Source organism: Sorex fumeus, unplaced genomic scaffold (genome assembly GCF_029834395.1).
Source record: "Sorex fumeus unplaced genomic scaffold, SorFum_2.1 ptg000123l, whole genome shotgun sequence".
Taxonomy (NCBI): domain Eukaryota; kingdom Metazoa; phylum Chordata; class Mammalia; order Eulipotyphla; family Soricidae; genus Sorex; species Sorex fumeus.
Window position 1 is genome coordinate 6465515 of NW_026606180.1, and position 15362 is coordinate 6480876.

Consider the following 15362-nt stretch of genomic DNA (forward strand, 5'->3'; position numbering starts at 1 on the left):
TATTCTTGTGTACGTGTGTGTGTGTGTGTGTGTGTGTGTGTGTGTGTGTGTGTGTGTGTCACACCTGGTAGTGCTCAGGGATTACTCTTGGCTCGGCACTGAGGAATTCTGGCAATGCTCAGGGGACCATATGGGATGTCAGGGATCTATCCAGGTCAACTCATGAAAGGCAAGCACCCTACCCATTGTACTACCTCTGGCCCCTGTGTTCTTCTTTACTTCTTTCACTTAACATAATTGCCTTAAGTTCTATCCCCTCCCCTCAGTCCCAAAGGCATAATTTTATCTTTTAAGTGGCAGAGTAATATTTTAACTGAGTTTCTTTTGCTTTGTTTTTCTTTGGTCTTTTGCTACATTTTGTAGTGCTCAGGACTTAATTTCAGGTTCTGTGCTTAGGGTTCATCCCTGGTGGTGACTGAGGGACCGTATGTGGTGCCGGGAATTCAACAGGGGTCTGCTGTGTATAAACTCCGTGCTGAGCTACATCGTCAGACTATCTGCCTCATTGTAATTCTGAATTTTGTGAATTCTGTATATTTTAGATATTAATCCTTTATTAGATGTATGAGGTGCAAATATCTTTCCCCAATTGCTGCATTCTCTGGTTTTGAATTCTTATTCATAGAATGAAAAAAGCATTTGACTTTGATGTAGTTCTGTTTGTTTATCCTTGCTTTTGTTTCTTTTGCCAATGGAGGGGAGCCTTCAAGTGTACTACTGTCCCCCTTCTCCTAAAACCACACACACACACACACACACACACACACACACACACACACACTCCTTGTTGGTGATCACCTGGATCTCTTTTCCTCAGAACTCTGGTTTGGCCAAATGCATCTCAGTCTCAGGTCCTGTAGTGCATCACCTACGTTTTCTTCTCTGTGTTTTATAGTTTGGAGTCTAATATCCAAGACACTGTGTGTTTGTCAAATAGTGATTGAGGTTAATGTTTTTGCATGCAACTGTCTAGTTTCCCCAACTCATTTGTTAAAATGCCTCTCCTTTCTCCATTGAAAGCTCTTGGCTCCTTTGATAGAGATTAGATATCTGTATATATGAGGTAGATTTCTCGGCTCTCTTTTCTAGTCTATTGGTCTATTGCTAATTTTTGTTCTATGACCACAATCACGATCACGATCATCCTGTTGTTCGTTGATTGCCTCGAGCAGGCCCCAGTAACGTCTCCTTTGCCCTAGCCCTGAGATTTTAAAAAGTGCCATCTTCAAGGCTCTTTCAGGGTTAGGAGAATGAGACCCATCATTGTTACTGGTATTGGGCATATTGGGTATGCCACGGGGAGTTTGCCAGACTCTGCCGTGTGGGCACGTTACATTTGGTAGCCTGCCAGATTGTCCAAAGTAAGAGTGAGATAATAAGATGTCGCTTCCGGGAGCTGGGTTTTATAGTCTCTGGGTCTTGGCCGTTGATGGGATTACATGGCACCGAGGTGGGTGGGGGCAGTTGGTGGGTGTGACCCCTGCCTACTGGAAGATGGAGAATCTGGGTGGAGGATGCTCAGCCCCAATCCGAGCAAGCTTGGAGATCTCAGCCCTGGGACCCTCATGCCTTTGTTCCTCTGCTGGTACCTTCATGCGTGTGGAGAGTGGTCACAGCATGGTTGTGGCTGGTTCTGGAGGTCTTCGGCTGCCGGGGCTCTGCTGGGGGCGGGGAGGGAAACTCAATCCGCCCCCTTCCAAAGGGCCCTGGTGAGGACAGCCAGGCATGGGGGCAGGAGACTCTGCGCTGTTCTGTTCCGGGAGCTGGGTTTTATAGTCTCTGGGTCTTGGTTGTTGATGGGATTACAGTGTTCTATGACCACACTGTTTTAATCATTATTGCTTTGAAAAAGAGCTTGAAGCTTGAGCTTCTTTTCTTTAAGAATTGTTTTGGCAGACGAGAGCTAGCTCAGTGGGTTAAGTGCTTTTCACATAGGTGGTCTGAATCTCCAGCATCACATTTTCCTCTGAGCATTGCTGGGATTGACATCCAAGCACAGAAGTAAGAATAGTCCCTGTGTACCACTGGTTGTGGCCCCCAAAATAAAAAGCCCAAACCAAGGAATTATGTCTTTTGTGGGTTTATACAGATTTAAAAATTGTTCTATTTCCTTGAAAACATTCCACTGGTCTTTTACTGGACATTGTGGCCACCATTAGGTAATGTGGCAATTTTTTTTTCTTTTTGGGTCACACCCAGCAATGCACAGAAGTTACACCTGGTTCATGCACTCAGGAATTACTCCTGGCGGTGCTTGGGGGACCATATGGGATGCTGGGAATTGAACCTAGGTCGGCGGCGTGCAAGGCAAACGCCCTACCCGCTGTGCTATTGCTCCAGCCCCAACGTGGCAATTTTAATCAAGGTTTTTCATAACCTGAGCTCAGACTGTCTCTTTATTACTTTGTGTCTTCTACGCATTTTAATAACATCTTTTAACAGCAGGTTTTCAGATGTACAGATTTGTTCCCTCCTTTGTTTGGTTTGCTCACTGCATGTTTTTCTCCTTTATTAATGCAATTGTAGACAGCATCACTTCCTTAATTTCCCTTTCCTATGAGATCACTTTCAAAGCCTTCGGTGGTAATGCTGAGTCTCCTTTCATCCCTCTACTTGAAACTACACAAGCACTAGTAGGTCATCTACTTGTCCCCCTTTTCCTAAGACCACTCACACATACACACATACCTACACATGTACACACACACACACACACACACAATCCCTCTTGTTGGTGACCACTGTATCTCTGTTCCTCACAACTCTGGTTTAGAGAAATGCTAATCAGAACTCCATGAAACATCTCAAACAGTTTGGGAAACACCATAACATGAATATACTTTGACTTAATTATTTTAGTGCTGGGGATTAAACTGAGGGCTATACACACACAAGACTTGTGCTCTCCCACTAACCATTTCCATAACAAGATTTTCAGTTAGCTTGTTTTGGGTGGCACACCCACATGGTGCTGGGTGGCTCTCCCAGGCCATGTGCTCAGGGGCCACTCCTTGTAGTCCTTGGAAGACTCTGAGGTGCTGGGGTTGAACCCAAACAAAGCAGAAGCCCAGTCGTGACTTTTCTCTTTGGCCCAGCAGAGAGAAATTTAATAAAATTGGCTCTGCCGTGCCGATGGGCAGGACATGTGCTGGTCAAACCCAGCGTCTTGCACATGCCAGGTGCCCCCTCTACCAGTCGAGTCATATCCCTAGCTCCCTTTTTCACCCCTCCCTGGAGACTCCAGAAGACCATGGGTCAGTCAGGATTGCATGGACCAGACAGCTCCAGCCTCACACTCAACCTGAGCCAGCTCTGGGCCCTTTCTCACTGGGAGTCCCCAACATCAGTGCAGTCAAGATTTCCTCTATGCAAGTAGGTGGCACTGAGATTTGAATTCATGACCTTGTGCTTGCCAGGCAAGTGCTTTATGTGACTAAGCCACTTCAGGACTCTCCTGAGCATTCCTCTTTTGGAGGGGGGTGGTCCACCCTGGGTGGTACCCAGGTCTTACTTCTGGCAGGGCCAATCCTGTGGAGCTTGGGGAAACCATATGAGGTGCCAGAGTTGAATCTTGATTGATTGCATGCAAGACAAACACCTTACCTACTCTATCTCTCTGGTCTCTAATGAGTGTTCTCTTTTTTTTTCTTTTTTAACATTTTTAGTGAATCATTGTGAGACAGACCCTTACAAAGCTATTCATGATTAGATTTCAGTTATGCAGTGTTCCAACACCCATTCCTTCACCAGGGTACATTTCCCAGGACCACTGTCCTCAGGTTCCCTCCCATCACCCCCCATCCCCACTGCTCTTCTTCTTCTTCTTCTTCTTCTTCTTCTTCTTCTTCTTCTTCTTCTTCTTCTTCTTCTTCTTCTTCTTCTTCTTCCTCCTTCTCTCTCTCTCTCTCTCTCTCTCTCTCTCTCTCTCTCTCTCTCTCTCTCTCTCCCCTTTTGGGAACCGTGGTTTGCAATATTAATACTGAAAGGCTCTTAAGAATATCCTTTACCTACTTTTAGCGCTCTTATGAGCATTCTTGATGGAGAATCACAATATTATTAAAGGTCATGAGAAGTTCTGAATAAAGAAACTCACATTTCCTTACTTAGCTTGGTAGTTTTCAGTCCTCTGAATGTGGAACCACGGGTATGTTCTATAAACTCTATTTGGAGAAAATGAGATCCAAATGCACCCATTTAGAAGGAATGTATGAACGCAGTATAACTGGCTAGTAGAACAGTTCTAGGGACTCTGGAAACAAGGGAAAATTTAGCACATTCCAGAGGAAGCCTGAGTGTGACTCAGACAGAGTTCTGCACCCCACCAGTGGGAGAAAAAAATCCTTTATTCTTCCCTTTCTGAATGACAGGGAATGAATCCAGGTCTCATACACAAATGCACTCCACAGCTGACCACCCCTGGATCCAACACTGATCACGCCAGATCCATCACTGATTTACCACTGGATCTTGGAAAGAAAAGTGTTCCATAGTGGGTTTCCCCAAACTGCCTTGTTTGTCCCACAGTGAGGTCAGTGTCCATCTCAGCCCTTGCATGTCTGGCTTTTCTGATGGAATTTTTTGCTTTTGAATAACTTGTTTTTGTCTCAGCTGTTGTTCAGCAACTAGAGTTCTCTTTCTGTCCTTGCTGCTATGACTTTCATATTTTCTTCCCTTCTAATATTTTAACTCCCAAATGGGGAGTGGGAAAAGTTTGTGCGGCATTTGTGTTGGCCACACGACACATTCTTTATTTCTGAAAATTTTCAGTTCATTCCTGAAGAATCATTATTCTTCCTTCTCCCTTTCTCTCTCTCTCTCTCTCTCTCTCTCTCTCTCTCTCTCTCTCTCTCTCTTTCTCTCACACATACACAGTTTTAATTTTTTGTTTTTGGGCCAGACCCAGCAGTATTCAGGGCCGACTCCAGTCTCTACATCCAGGGATCACTCCTGGCAGGGACTGAGGGACCACATGCAGTGCCAGGGATCAAACTCAGGAAGGCCGTGTGCAAGACAAGCGAGAGTGAGTGAGAGTGAGAGTACAGTGGGCAGGGGCTGGCCTGACATGGACTGATCTGGACTCCATTCCAGGTCCCCCAGCGCCATCAGGACTGATCCTATGTGCAGATCCAGGAGTGAGCCCTGAACACCACCAGATGTGGCCTTCAAGCAAGTGCCCTGGCTGTTCTCTCGCCAGTCCCGCACACAGTGTTTTGGAAAAATACAGTTTTCAAATTTGTATCTTTTAAGACCTCTTTTCTTTCTCTTTTTTGGATTTTGAGTCACATCTGGAAATGTTCAGGGCTTGCTCCTGGCTTTGCACTCAGGGATCACACCTTGTAGGCGCCAGTGATCATATACAGAGCCGGGATTTAACCCAGGCTGCTGTGTGCAAAGCAAGATCCCTGCCTGCTGTGCTGTCTTCAGCTCCATCATCAAGACTCCAGTTAAAAGAAAAAATCTCTAAACAGGGGGCTGGAGAGATAGCACAGCGGGTAGGGCGTTTGCCTTGCACGCGGCTGACCCAGGTTCAATTCCCAGCATCCCATATGGTCCCCTGAGCACCGCCAGGAGTAACTCCTGAGAGCAGAGCCAGGAGTAACCCCTGTGCATTACCAGGTGTGACCCAAAAAGCAAAAAAAAAAATCTCTAAACAGGGGGCCAGAGAGAAAACAGGACTAAAGGCCTTTGCCTTGCATGAACACTGCCAGGAGTGACCCCAAAGTACAGAGCCAATAGTAAGCCCTGAGTACCATTGGATATGTCCAAATCCCCACTCCCCTCACCAAAACCCTTTTGTATCACTTCGCTTGTCATCCCGTTGCTCATTGATTTGCTTGAGCAGGCACCAGTAACGTCTCCATTCGTCCCTGTCATGTGCTAGTGTAGCCCAATGGCATCTGTTCGCTCCAGGAACACCAAGAGCACCAAACCGTTCATTCAGGGTCTTGACAAAAAAGTCCGACTATCTCGTAGGTGGGTGGCCATGCGTTCTTTTGATGTCCTGCGGAATCCAATCAGTAACAGCTCTAGTCCAGTGGTCATCTCCAAACCACCTTACATGTCCAGCCCATCTGATTTTCGACGCCTTGGCAAATGAGGCAGTGTCCCTGATCCTTGATCATCGATGGAGGTTGGAACTCTGGATTCCTTTTCTCACTTGAGTGAAGCGTGATACTCCAAGCATAGCTCTTTTGATTCCTCTTTGGGAGAGCCGAATAGCATTCTCATTTTTTTTTTTTGTAGGGCCCAGGTCTCTGAGGTGTATGTTAGTGCAGGAAGAACTATGGAGTTGAAAAGATGTTCCTGGAGCTGGAGGTTCTTTGTCCTCTTCGATGCTCTTGAAAGCGTTCCACACCACTCTCTTCCTTCTGCGCAGTTAAGGTTCCAAGTCGTTCGTCATGTTGAGTTCTCGACCCAGATACACAAAGCTGCTGCATTCAGAGATGCTCGTTCCATTGAGAGCAAATGGAACATCAGGAACTAGTTCGTTTCTCATGAACCTTGTCTTGGTGAGATTCAGCTGCAGTCCGACCTTCCACACTCATAGTCAAAGTCGGTCAGCATTCGTGCGCTTGGATAATGTTTGGTGTTATTAGAATAATGTCATCAGTGAAGCGGAGGTGGTGTAGTTGCTGACCATCTAGCTTCACTCCCATTCCTTCCCATTCCAGTCATCACATGGCATTCTTGAGGGTGGCACTGAAGAGTTTTGGTGAAATGGTATCACCCTGCCAAACCCCTCTCTTGATGATGTCAATGATCATTTCCTAGTAGAATGGTAAGATCCTGGTAGTGAATCCATAATACAACTCATGGAGGATCCTGATGTACTGAGTTTGAATGCCCTGTTTGGCTAGGGCTTTGATGACCACTTCAGTCTCAACAGAATCAAAGGCCTTCTTTAAGTCGATGAATGTTTGACAGAGCGGCATCTTGAACTCCCAAGAAACCTCAATGCGCTTGGTTACTGTATGGATGTAGTTGATCGTGCTGAATCCTTTTTGGAACCCGGCTTGCTCGCATGGTTGTCCTTCATCTAGTGTTCTGCCAATCCTATTCAGGATGACTTGAGTGAACAACTTGTAGACAATGGACAACAGGCAGATCGGGCTATAGTTGCCGATGTCGTGGATGTCTCCTTTCTTGTACAACAGAACGGTCCTGCTGGTTTTCCGTTGGGATGGAACCTTGCATTCAGACAGATAGTGTGTGAAGAGCCAAGCCAGTGGTTCACTGATGGTCCCTCAATGGTTCACCACCTCATCATGGCAGGGGGTGGCAACGGTGCCAACCGGCAAAGAGTGAACCAACAGATGCTGCCCAGAGATGCAGTCATCTGCGTGTTTGTCAGTGTGCAGATCGTTACAACATGCCAGTCGACCAAAAGCTTGAATTCAGTAGAATGGAAGCACCTGTAAGGTTGATTAGAGACGTCCCTAAAAGCCTCCGTCCCTCCATCCCTCTCGGAGAGCCCGAGGGTATTCCGCCTGCAATGGCAGAGCCTGGCAAGCTCCCCGTGGCATATTCAATATTCCAAAAACAGTAACAAAACCCCTCTAAACAGGAAAAATCCTAATATTAAAGCTAGTATTGCTTTATATTGACCTATCTACAATAATAATAATCTACTTTTGCATTTAGGACATTCTTTCCATTGAGGTTTAAGGTTTCTAGATGAATCATTAGGTTTAAAAGACAGACAGCTGCTGCAGGCCCAGCTAATTTTATCAATGTTTTCCAGAAAGAGCTACAAATAATTTTTTTCTCTGGGCCAGGGTGATTGTCGGCCACCACTTGAGAATTTTCTCTCTCAGCTCACCACTCTCCTTGCTGCTTGCTTAGGACAGTGGGAGAGACAGAGAGGGGAAGGCAGCTAGAGGGGATGGGAAGTTCTTACAGCCTCTCCCCAGTACCACAATACGGTCTCTTGAGCACCACCAGGGGGCACTCCAGAGCACAAAGCTGGAACATTGCAGGGTGTGGTCACCCACCCACTCTTGCCCCAAGAGAGAGCCATGCTCAACATTTAAAGGCGGAATCATGTACGTAACAAGACAGCAACAAAGGTCCAAAGGCAGCACTAGAGAACTCATCCACACAGCTGAGCTGGAGATGGGAGGTTTGAGAGGGAGCGGTGTTTGGGTCCTTGGGAGAGGGTACATGGATGATGAATGTGTTGTCAGAATTATGTCCATGAGAAACCAATATTAATAGGATTGTGAACCACAGAATCTCAATAATTCTTTTTGAAAAATCTACATATTTCACAGAAAAAAGGGCAGTAATATGAAATTAATCGAGGGAAAACCAACAAGCCATCAATGTGAGAGAAAGACGACTTAGGGGATGGTGGATACGGTGCTCAATTGTTGTTGTTGTTTTTGGTCTCTAATCCAGTGGTGCTTGGTGGCTACCCCCTGATTTCTGTCCAGGAGTCACTCCGAGAGGGTTGCGGGGTTGCTTGGGTTGTGGGGCATGTGGTACCAAGAATCAAACTTGGGCCTCCCCCATGCAAAGCATAAACTCAGCCTGTTGATGATGTTTAATTTTTTTTAGTTAATTTGGCTGCACTACAGTGATTGGTCTAATCAAGCACTAGATGTAGGGGCTGGAGAGGTGGCACAGTGGGTATAACACTTGTCTTGCACACAGTTGACCTGGGTTGGATCTCTGCTGCTCCATATGGTTCTCCAAGCCCCACCAAGAATTATCCCAGAGCCCAGAGCTGAGTAAGCCCTGAGCACAGCCAGGTGTGACACCCACCTACACCTGCAAAAAAACAAGAACAAAAACAAAAAACACAAACAACCCAGCAACCTCCCCTGAACCCCCTCCCCCCTTTCCCCAATACTCGATGTTGCAGGGAAGGTTTATTTTGCATGTAATTGGCCCTTCCACAGACTGGACTTGAAGATAAACAGATGACACCCCCCACCATTAGATGGACCAGCCTTGCCTTCTTTCCTAAGGAAGAAGGAATTCTACTTCAAGAAGACAACAAAGATAGACTGCTTGAGTTTCCAGAATGCAGGCCAACTGTGGGTATTTTAGACTCAGAACCAAAATATCAACGGAGCTAACAGACGGAGTTTGACCATAAACTAGGGAAGATTTTTTAATTTTGTCAAGAGCTCATAGATAGATCAGTGCTCCCCGGTTGGTGCTCAGGGGATTAAGTGATGGTGGGAATGAAAACCAGCTCCCGTGTGCAAAACTTGTGCAAGGTTGAATCAACCTTATTTTAGGCTCTGGTCCCAGAGCCCCATTTTCATCTAGAAAACTTTAAGATTTTCCCCAAGTAGAAAGTTTTAGTAATAGCAAAATTATTTGAGAAATGATGTGAAGGAAACAACAGAAAACACTGGAAGACGTTGCCTCTGGTCAGTGGATCTGTGGGAGCCGGTGGGCAAGGGGTTGCTGTCAGCCACTTCCATCCTTGTTGGCTGCTTGATCTTTTGCAGTCCAGACAGGTATTATTATTGTTGTTGAGTGATAGCACAGCGGTAGGGCGTTTGCCTTGCAAGCTGCTGGCCCGGCCAAGCCAGGTTCGATTCCTCCTCCCCTCTCGGAGTGCCTGGCAAGCTACGGAGAGAATCTTGCCCACACGACAAAGCCTGGAAAGCTCCCCGTGACGTATTCAATATGCCAAACACAGCAACAACAAATCCCACAATGGAGACGTTACTGGGCCCGCTAGAGCAAACCGATGAACAACGGGAGGATATCGCTACAGTGCTACAGTGTTACTAGTTTTGAGCCACATCTGGCATCGCTCAAGGCTTATTTCTGGTTCTGCTCAGAGGTCACTTTCAGGTGGTTCAGGGAATCATACAAGAATAGTACCAGTGTAGCACATATGCAAAGCAAGTGCCCTGCCTGTTCTACTATCACTCCAGCCCCTAAACAGGTATTATTTTGATAAAAATGGAAAAAAAAAAGGGTAAAAGTTATGGACCCCAACGTGAAAGATTGGAAGGTATAGAGACATATATAGAAGAAAAGAATAACTATGTGTGATTCTTTCACTCAGAAAACCAATCACAAACATTTAAAATAAAGATGGGGCAGGGAGGCCTGGGTGTGGCTGAAGTGACAGAACACATGATGTGCATGTGTGATGTCCTGGGTGTGATCTCTACCAGGAGAGGACCCCACAACAATAAAATAAAGAGATAATACATTTTAAAGTGGTGGGATCTCAGGGCCAGAGTGATAGTACCACAGGTAGGGTGCTTGCCTTGCAGGTGGTCTACGTGGGTATGATCCTCGGCATCCCGTATGATCCCTACATCACTGCCAGGAGTTATTCCTGAGTGCAGAGCAGGAGTACCCCCCATGTACAAAGCCTATCGTGTCCAGAGTGGGGCGAGGTAGTGGTGGTGTTTGGCTTGTGCTCCCGCTCTAGTTCCAAGTGAGTCCAGGAGAGAGATATGTAGATTTTTCAGATTTGATAGTGGGAGGTGGAAAATTCAGTAAAGAGATTCAGGGCTTAGATGGTCATGAGAATGTCCACTAAACCCTTCAGGCAGCACATTAACCCCTAGGCTCTCTCTCTGGCCGCCACTAAACTTCTTGGAGTCATGGAGAAGAATCATTGTTTGAATCCATGCCAGTGAAGGTGGTCTGTTTGCGCAGGGCTATTTTGAGGACAACTCAAATTAAAAAAATATTTTTTTAATCATTAAAGAAACAGAGAAAGATAAAGCCGAAACTCAATGTTCATACACAGTTGCACAAGAGTGTGAAGCCAAACTGTGTCCTCACAGGATGGGCGTGGAACTCGCATGTCCTTCCCACCCCATCGAGGTCACGAGTTGCTCCCCACAAGTGACTCTCGGGCACGGCCATGGCCCCAGAGGCACATGGACCCAATTCGGAACCCAGCAGCTTTCGGCAGAAATGTGAATGGACTCTGCATTAAACTATGGCATTGTGCTCTGAGCTTATGGGACAGCCAGGTATGAGCTGGCAGTAACGGGGCGACTGCAGCCTTATGGTATGGGGGGGGGGGGGCCAGAACCGGCACGTCCTTCCTGCCCTGCCGAGGCCACAAGTTACCCCCGCCCGAGTGGCTCTCCAGCACGGCCATGGGCCCCGAGGCCCACAAACCAATCTTGTAATTATGCAGCGTTTGGCAGAAATCCCTTCAAACTTAATTAGTAAAATATCAGAAATCCAAATTGCGGCCTCACGACATTATATGGTCTTCATAACCAGCAACAGGAAACAAATTATTTCACAATGCCTTTTCAGCAGGTCTGATTGTTGGAGAGAAATTACAAGTAATCATGGTGCATCTTTTGGCAAAATAATGAATGTAATCAAAATAGAGAGAGAGCGAGAGAGAGTTAAGTGGAAATCATCTGCTTCATAGGCATCGAGAGGGGTGTGATGGGGGTTTATTGGTGGTGGAAAAAATGCACTAGTGAAGGGATGGGTGTTTGATCATTGTATCACCGAGATTTAAACCCAAAAGCTTTGTAATTGTTCTCATGGTGATTCAATAAATAAATTTAAAAAAAAAGAGTGTGAAGCCAAACTACATCAGAAATCACGTTGGCTGACTTCATCATGTGCCTCTTTTCCTCTCTAGACCCGGCCTTCTGCGCAACTTTTTCAAAGAATTAGCCAATGTCCACTCAAAAGGTGCTGGATGATAGGACCTGTTCATCCCAAAGGATGGTACTGTTTTATTTATCTTTCATAATTTTTCCTCTTTATTATTTAAAAAAATATTTTTATTTTAAGGCCACGATTTGCCAGTTTGTTCATAATACAATGGCCTCAGAACTGAAATGTTCCAACAACAAAACCACCTCCAATGTGCTCTTCCCTCCACCAATATATATCCCCAGTTTCCCACCCACCACCCCAGCCTGCCCCCTTGCAGGTACAAACAGATTTACTTCCTGCTGTTTGTTGCAAGGGCAAATGGAATTATCAAATCTTAGGTCAGTGAGAGTCCATTCGTGATCATTGTTACTGGTTACTGATGTTACCCACACTAATGTTACTAAAGTCAATGTCTGAGGATCTACTGTGCTAGTGAGTACTGGTTGAGTCTTCTATGTTATGGTTTGGGCTCACTGAGCTTGGTGGGCTTCTGTGTAACTGTCCCATCAGATTTGCTGTGATCTACTGGACTATGATACAAGCTGTGTAGTTCAAGGTCTATAGCATTGCACGGTAGCACTGTCCTCCCGTTGTTCATCAATTTGCTCGAGCGGGCCCAGTAACGTCTCCATCGTGAGACTTGTTGTTACTGTGTTTGGCATATCAAATACATCACGGGGAGCTTGCCAGGCTTTGCCGTGCCGGCAAGATACTCTTGGTAGCTTGAACCTGGCTTGGCCAACCAGCAGCACTCAAGGCAAATGCCCTAACGCTGTGCTATCGCTCCAGCCCAAGGTCTACAGATGTGGAGCGATTTGATGAAGTTCAGTTGGGTTAGCTGGGCCATTTCTGTTAATATGGTAGGGTATGGATTGGGACTGCGAGCCTGCAGGCAGAAAGGGGACTCTGCGGGCACTCATCTCCAAAGGCCCCAGAGCTCTCAGCCTGGACCAGTCTACCTGGAAAGATTTAGTGGCATCATATTCTTCTGGAAACATGGTGCTGGGCTGTTTCTCTGCCGGCAAGATGATGAATTTAAGTGAAATGAGTAGGAGGATCCCTCTCCTCTCTCTTTCCCAGTGGGGTCTCCCAAACCACACTCACAGAGGGGACAAGACCAACTTAATACACCGCCTAGCTGAAAGGACTTGGTGCTGCGGCTGTGCTCAGGCAAGGTTTGCAGTGTTTGGGGACAAGCGCTAGGCCAGATGGTGCTGTGGGGTGCTGGGGGGAGCGCGGCGAGGGGGTGTGGGGGGCGGCTATTGCTGTGACTGTACTCCAGTCCTGTGTGATTCCCCAGCCCCAGGACAGCAGGCGCTCTGGGCTGCAGGTCAAGAACTCCCTAGGTTCCAAGGTTACTTTAAGCAATCCAACAGGAAGTTACTTAAGTGGAAAAGTTAGGAAGTGGAGGATGTGACATTTGACAGAGCTACACAAGAGCACGGGCTCTAGAGCACGCAGATAGAATGCATGCCAAATAGAATGCGTGCCAAACTGGTTAAATCCGAGCAAGGCCTGTAATGCAATTAAATTGCCCTGTGCCAGTGTCAATTTCCTGGTTTTGATAAGGCAGTCTCGTTATGTAAGATGTTAAGGGGAGCTGGGTGGGTGAAAGGCACGCGAGAGCTCCGCGGATCATTTTGCAACGTTTGGTGTCTACAAATGTTTCACAACAAAAAGTGAAGGAGAGGGGGCTGGAGAGATAGCACAGCAGGGAGGGCGTTTGCCTTGCACGCGGCCGACCGGGGTTCGATTCCCAGCATCCCATGTGGTCCCCTGAGCACCGCCAGGAGTGATTCCTGAGTGCAGAGCCAGGAGTGACCCCTGTGCATCGCCGGGTGTGACCCAAAAAGCCAAAACCAAAAAAAGTGAAGGAGATCACAGCCCAGAAGGAGCCCTCCAGGCCCCGCTCTCCGGCACCTCCCCCAGCACACGGTGCGCCGGCCCCAGGGGCGGGGCGGGCGGGCGGTGCCGGAATCGCGCCTGCGCACCGAGGGGCGGGGCGGGGCGCCGGGGTGGGCGGTGCCGGAATCGCGCCTGCGCACCGAGGGGCGGGGCGGGACGGGGCGGGGCGGGGCTCCGTGGTCGCGTCTGCGCACCGAGGGGCGGGGCGGGGCGGGGCGGGGCTCCGTGGTCGCGCCTGCGCACCGAGGGGCGGGGCGGGGCGGGGCGGGGCTCCGTGGTCGCGCCTGCGCACCGAGGGGCGGGGCGGGGCGGGGCGCCGGGGCGGGCGGCGCCGCGGTCGCGCTTGCGCACTGCGGGCCGCGCAGCCCCTCTCCGGAGACCCGCGCCTCGGCCCCTCCGCGCCGCCTTGTTCCGGCCGCGGCGCCTCCCGCCGTCCAGCCCGGCCGCCGCGGCCCCGGTGAGTGCCCGCTGCTGCTGCGGGGGGCGGCGGGGCGCGGGGAGCCGCCGTTCTTCGGGGGCCGGAACGGGAAGGTGGGCGTGGAGCGAGCCCGCGGCCGTCCCGTAGCCGCGCTGACCGCCACCGCTGCCCAGCCCTGCCCGCCCCCGCCGGCCGGCGCTGTCCGGCGGGGGCGGGGGGCGGGCGCGAGACCCCGGGCCCGGGTCCGGGTCTCCCGAGTCCCGGGGGTGGGGGCTCGAGGGCCCGGCGGGGCTGTGCTGTGCGGGCGCGGGGCGGCTTTGCCCCGGGTTCGACTGTCCCCTTGGAAATGTCCAAGCTGGGCTGTCAGTCCGAAGGGGTGCACCGAGGGGGGTCACTTGGGGTGGGCGCAGACCCACCCGGTGTGCAGGTCCTTTCCGCAGCCAGGCAAGCCTGTCGTGATGGACTGGAAACATTGTTTTTTCACGAGACCTTGTAAGTGTTGCCAGAACCCTGATTTTATGAGGATCCTGTTCTTAGGTTCAGTTTTTCCAAGCTTTTATTTTTTTTCTTTTAAAAAAAAAAGAATTTTCCGCCTACTATTATTATTCGCTGATCCTGAAAGGAGGAGAATCAGACGCACAGGACAGGAGGCTCAGTGACCTGGGGGCTGGTTGGTCAGCACACCAGGGCCTCTCTAGGAAGGGTGCCTTGGTCGGCCAGCAGGTCACCAAATTTCTGTTGTGCGGTAGCTGTTGTGATCTTCTGATCGAAGATGATTAAGAATTAGGCTCCACGATGAGTGGGGGAAGTGGAGGAGGAAGTTTTGGAGAAAGGTCAGCGAGAAGGACAAGCACAAGCTTCGCTAGGACATTAGAGACTGTGAAAGTTTGAAAATCACTCTTCCAGAAAACGTGTTGGCTTCATGGATAAGCGTCTTTGAACGGATGCAATCTCCGCCTGATCTTTTTAAAAGTGCAGGAAGTTACGCCCGTAACTTAAATGGGTCTGGAATACACCTCTGCCCCCTTGCCCATGTTTGTGTGTGTCCATCAATATAAATGTAATCTTTGTTCTTGGGCTTTGTGGACAGCTGAAAAATCATTAACTTGCTTAACTTGCTTTTATTAATGGCCTGTTATAGGGAAAGCGTTGTTTATTTTAGGCTCAAACACTTTCAAGTTGTATTTTTATGTTGAAATAATTTTAGTTGTTAAAATGGAACTATTGTATCTCCAGTGTATAGGAAGGTTTATAGAAATTTTCAGACAAGGGACGGAGTGTGGAGCTCTTCCTTGCTTCAGACTTGTTTTCAAACATGGTCTCAGAATTTCTTCACCAAACTCGGAGTGCATGTGGTTTTCATTGTGGGCGGAGGGGCTACAGGCTGACAAATAAGGAACCACACCCAGACTTCATAATCAGAGTT

At 48.4% G+C, this 15362-nt stretch overlaps 1 protein-coding gene across 3 annotated transcripts in view; it reads left to right on the top strand.

Moving 5' to 3' along the window:
- The first annotated feature begins 13869 nt into the window (after positions 1 to 13869).
- STK38 (serine/threonine kinase 38) overlaps positions 13870 to 15362 on the top strand; it is a 61015-nt gene continuing 59522 nt past the window's right edge. Inside the window, exon 1 of one of the 3 annotated variants that reach the window (XM_056137358.1) lies at positions 13870 to 13975. The gene's annotated coding sequence lies outside the window, so the exon portion shown is untranslated. Of the gene's footprint in view, positions 13976 to 14411; positions 14429 to 15362 lie in introns of those variants that run through there. The other 2 variants (XM_056137357.1, XM_056137356.1) reach the window with 2 other exon arrangements.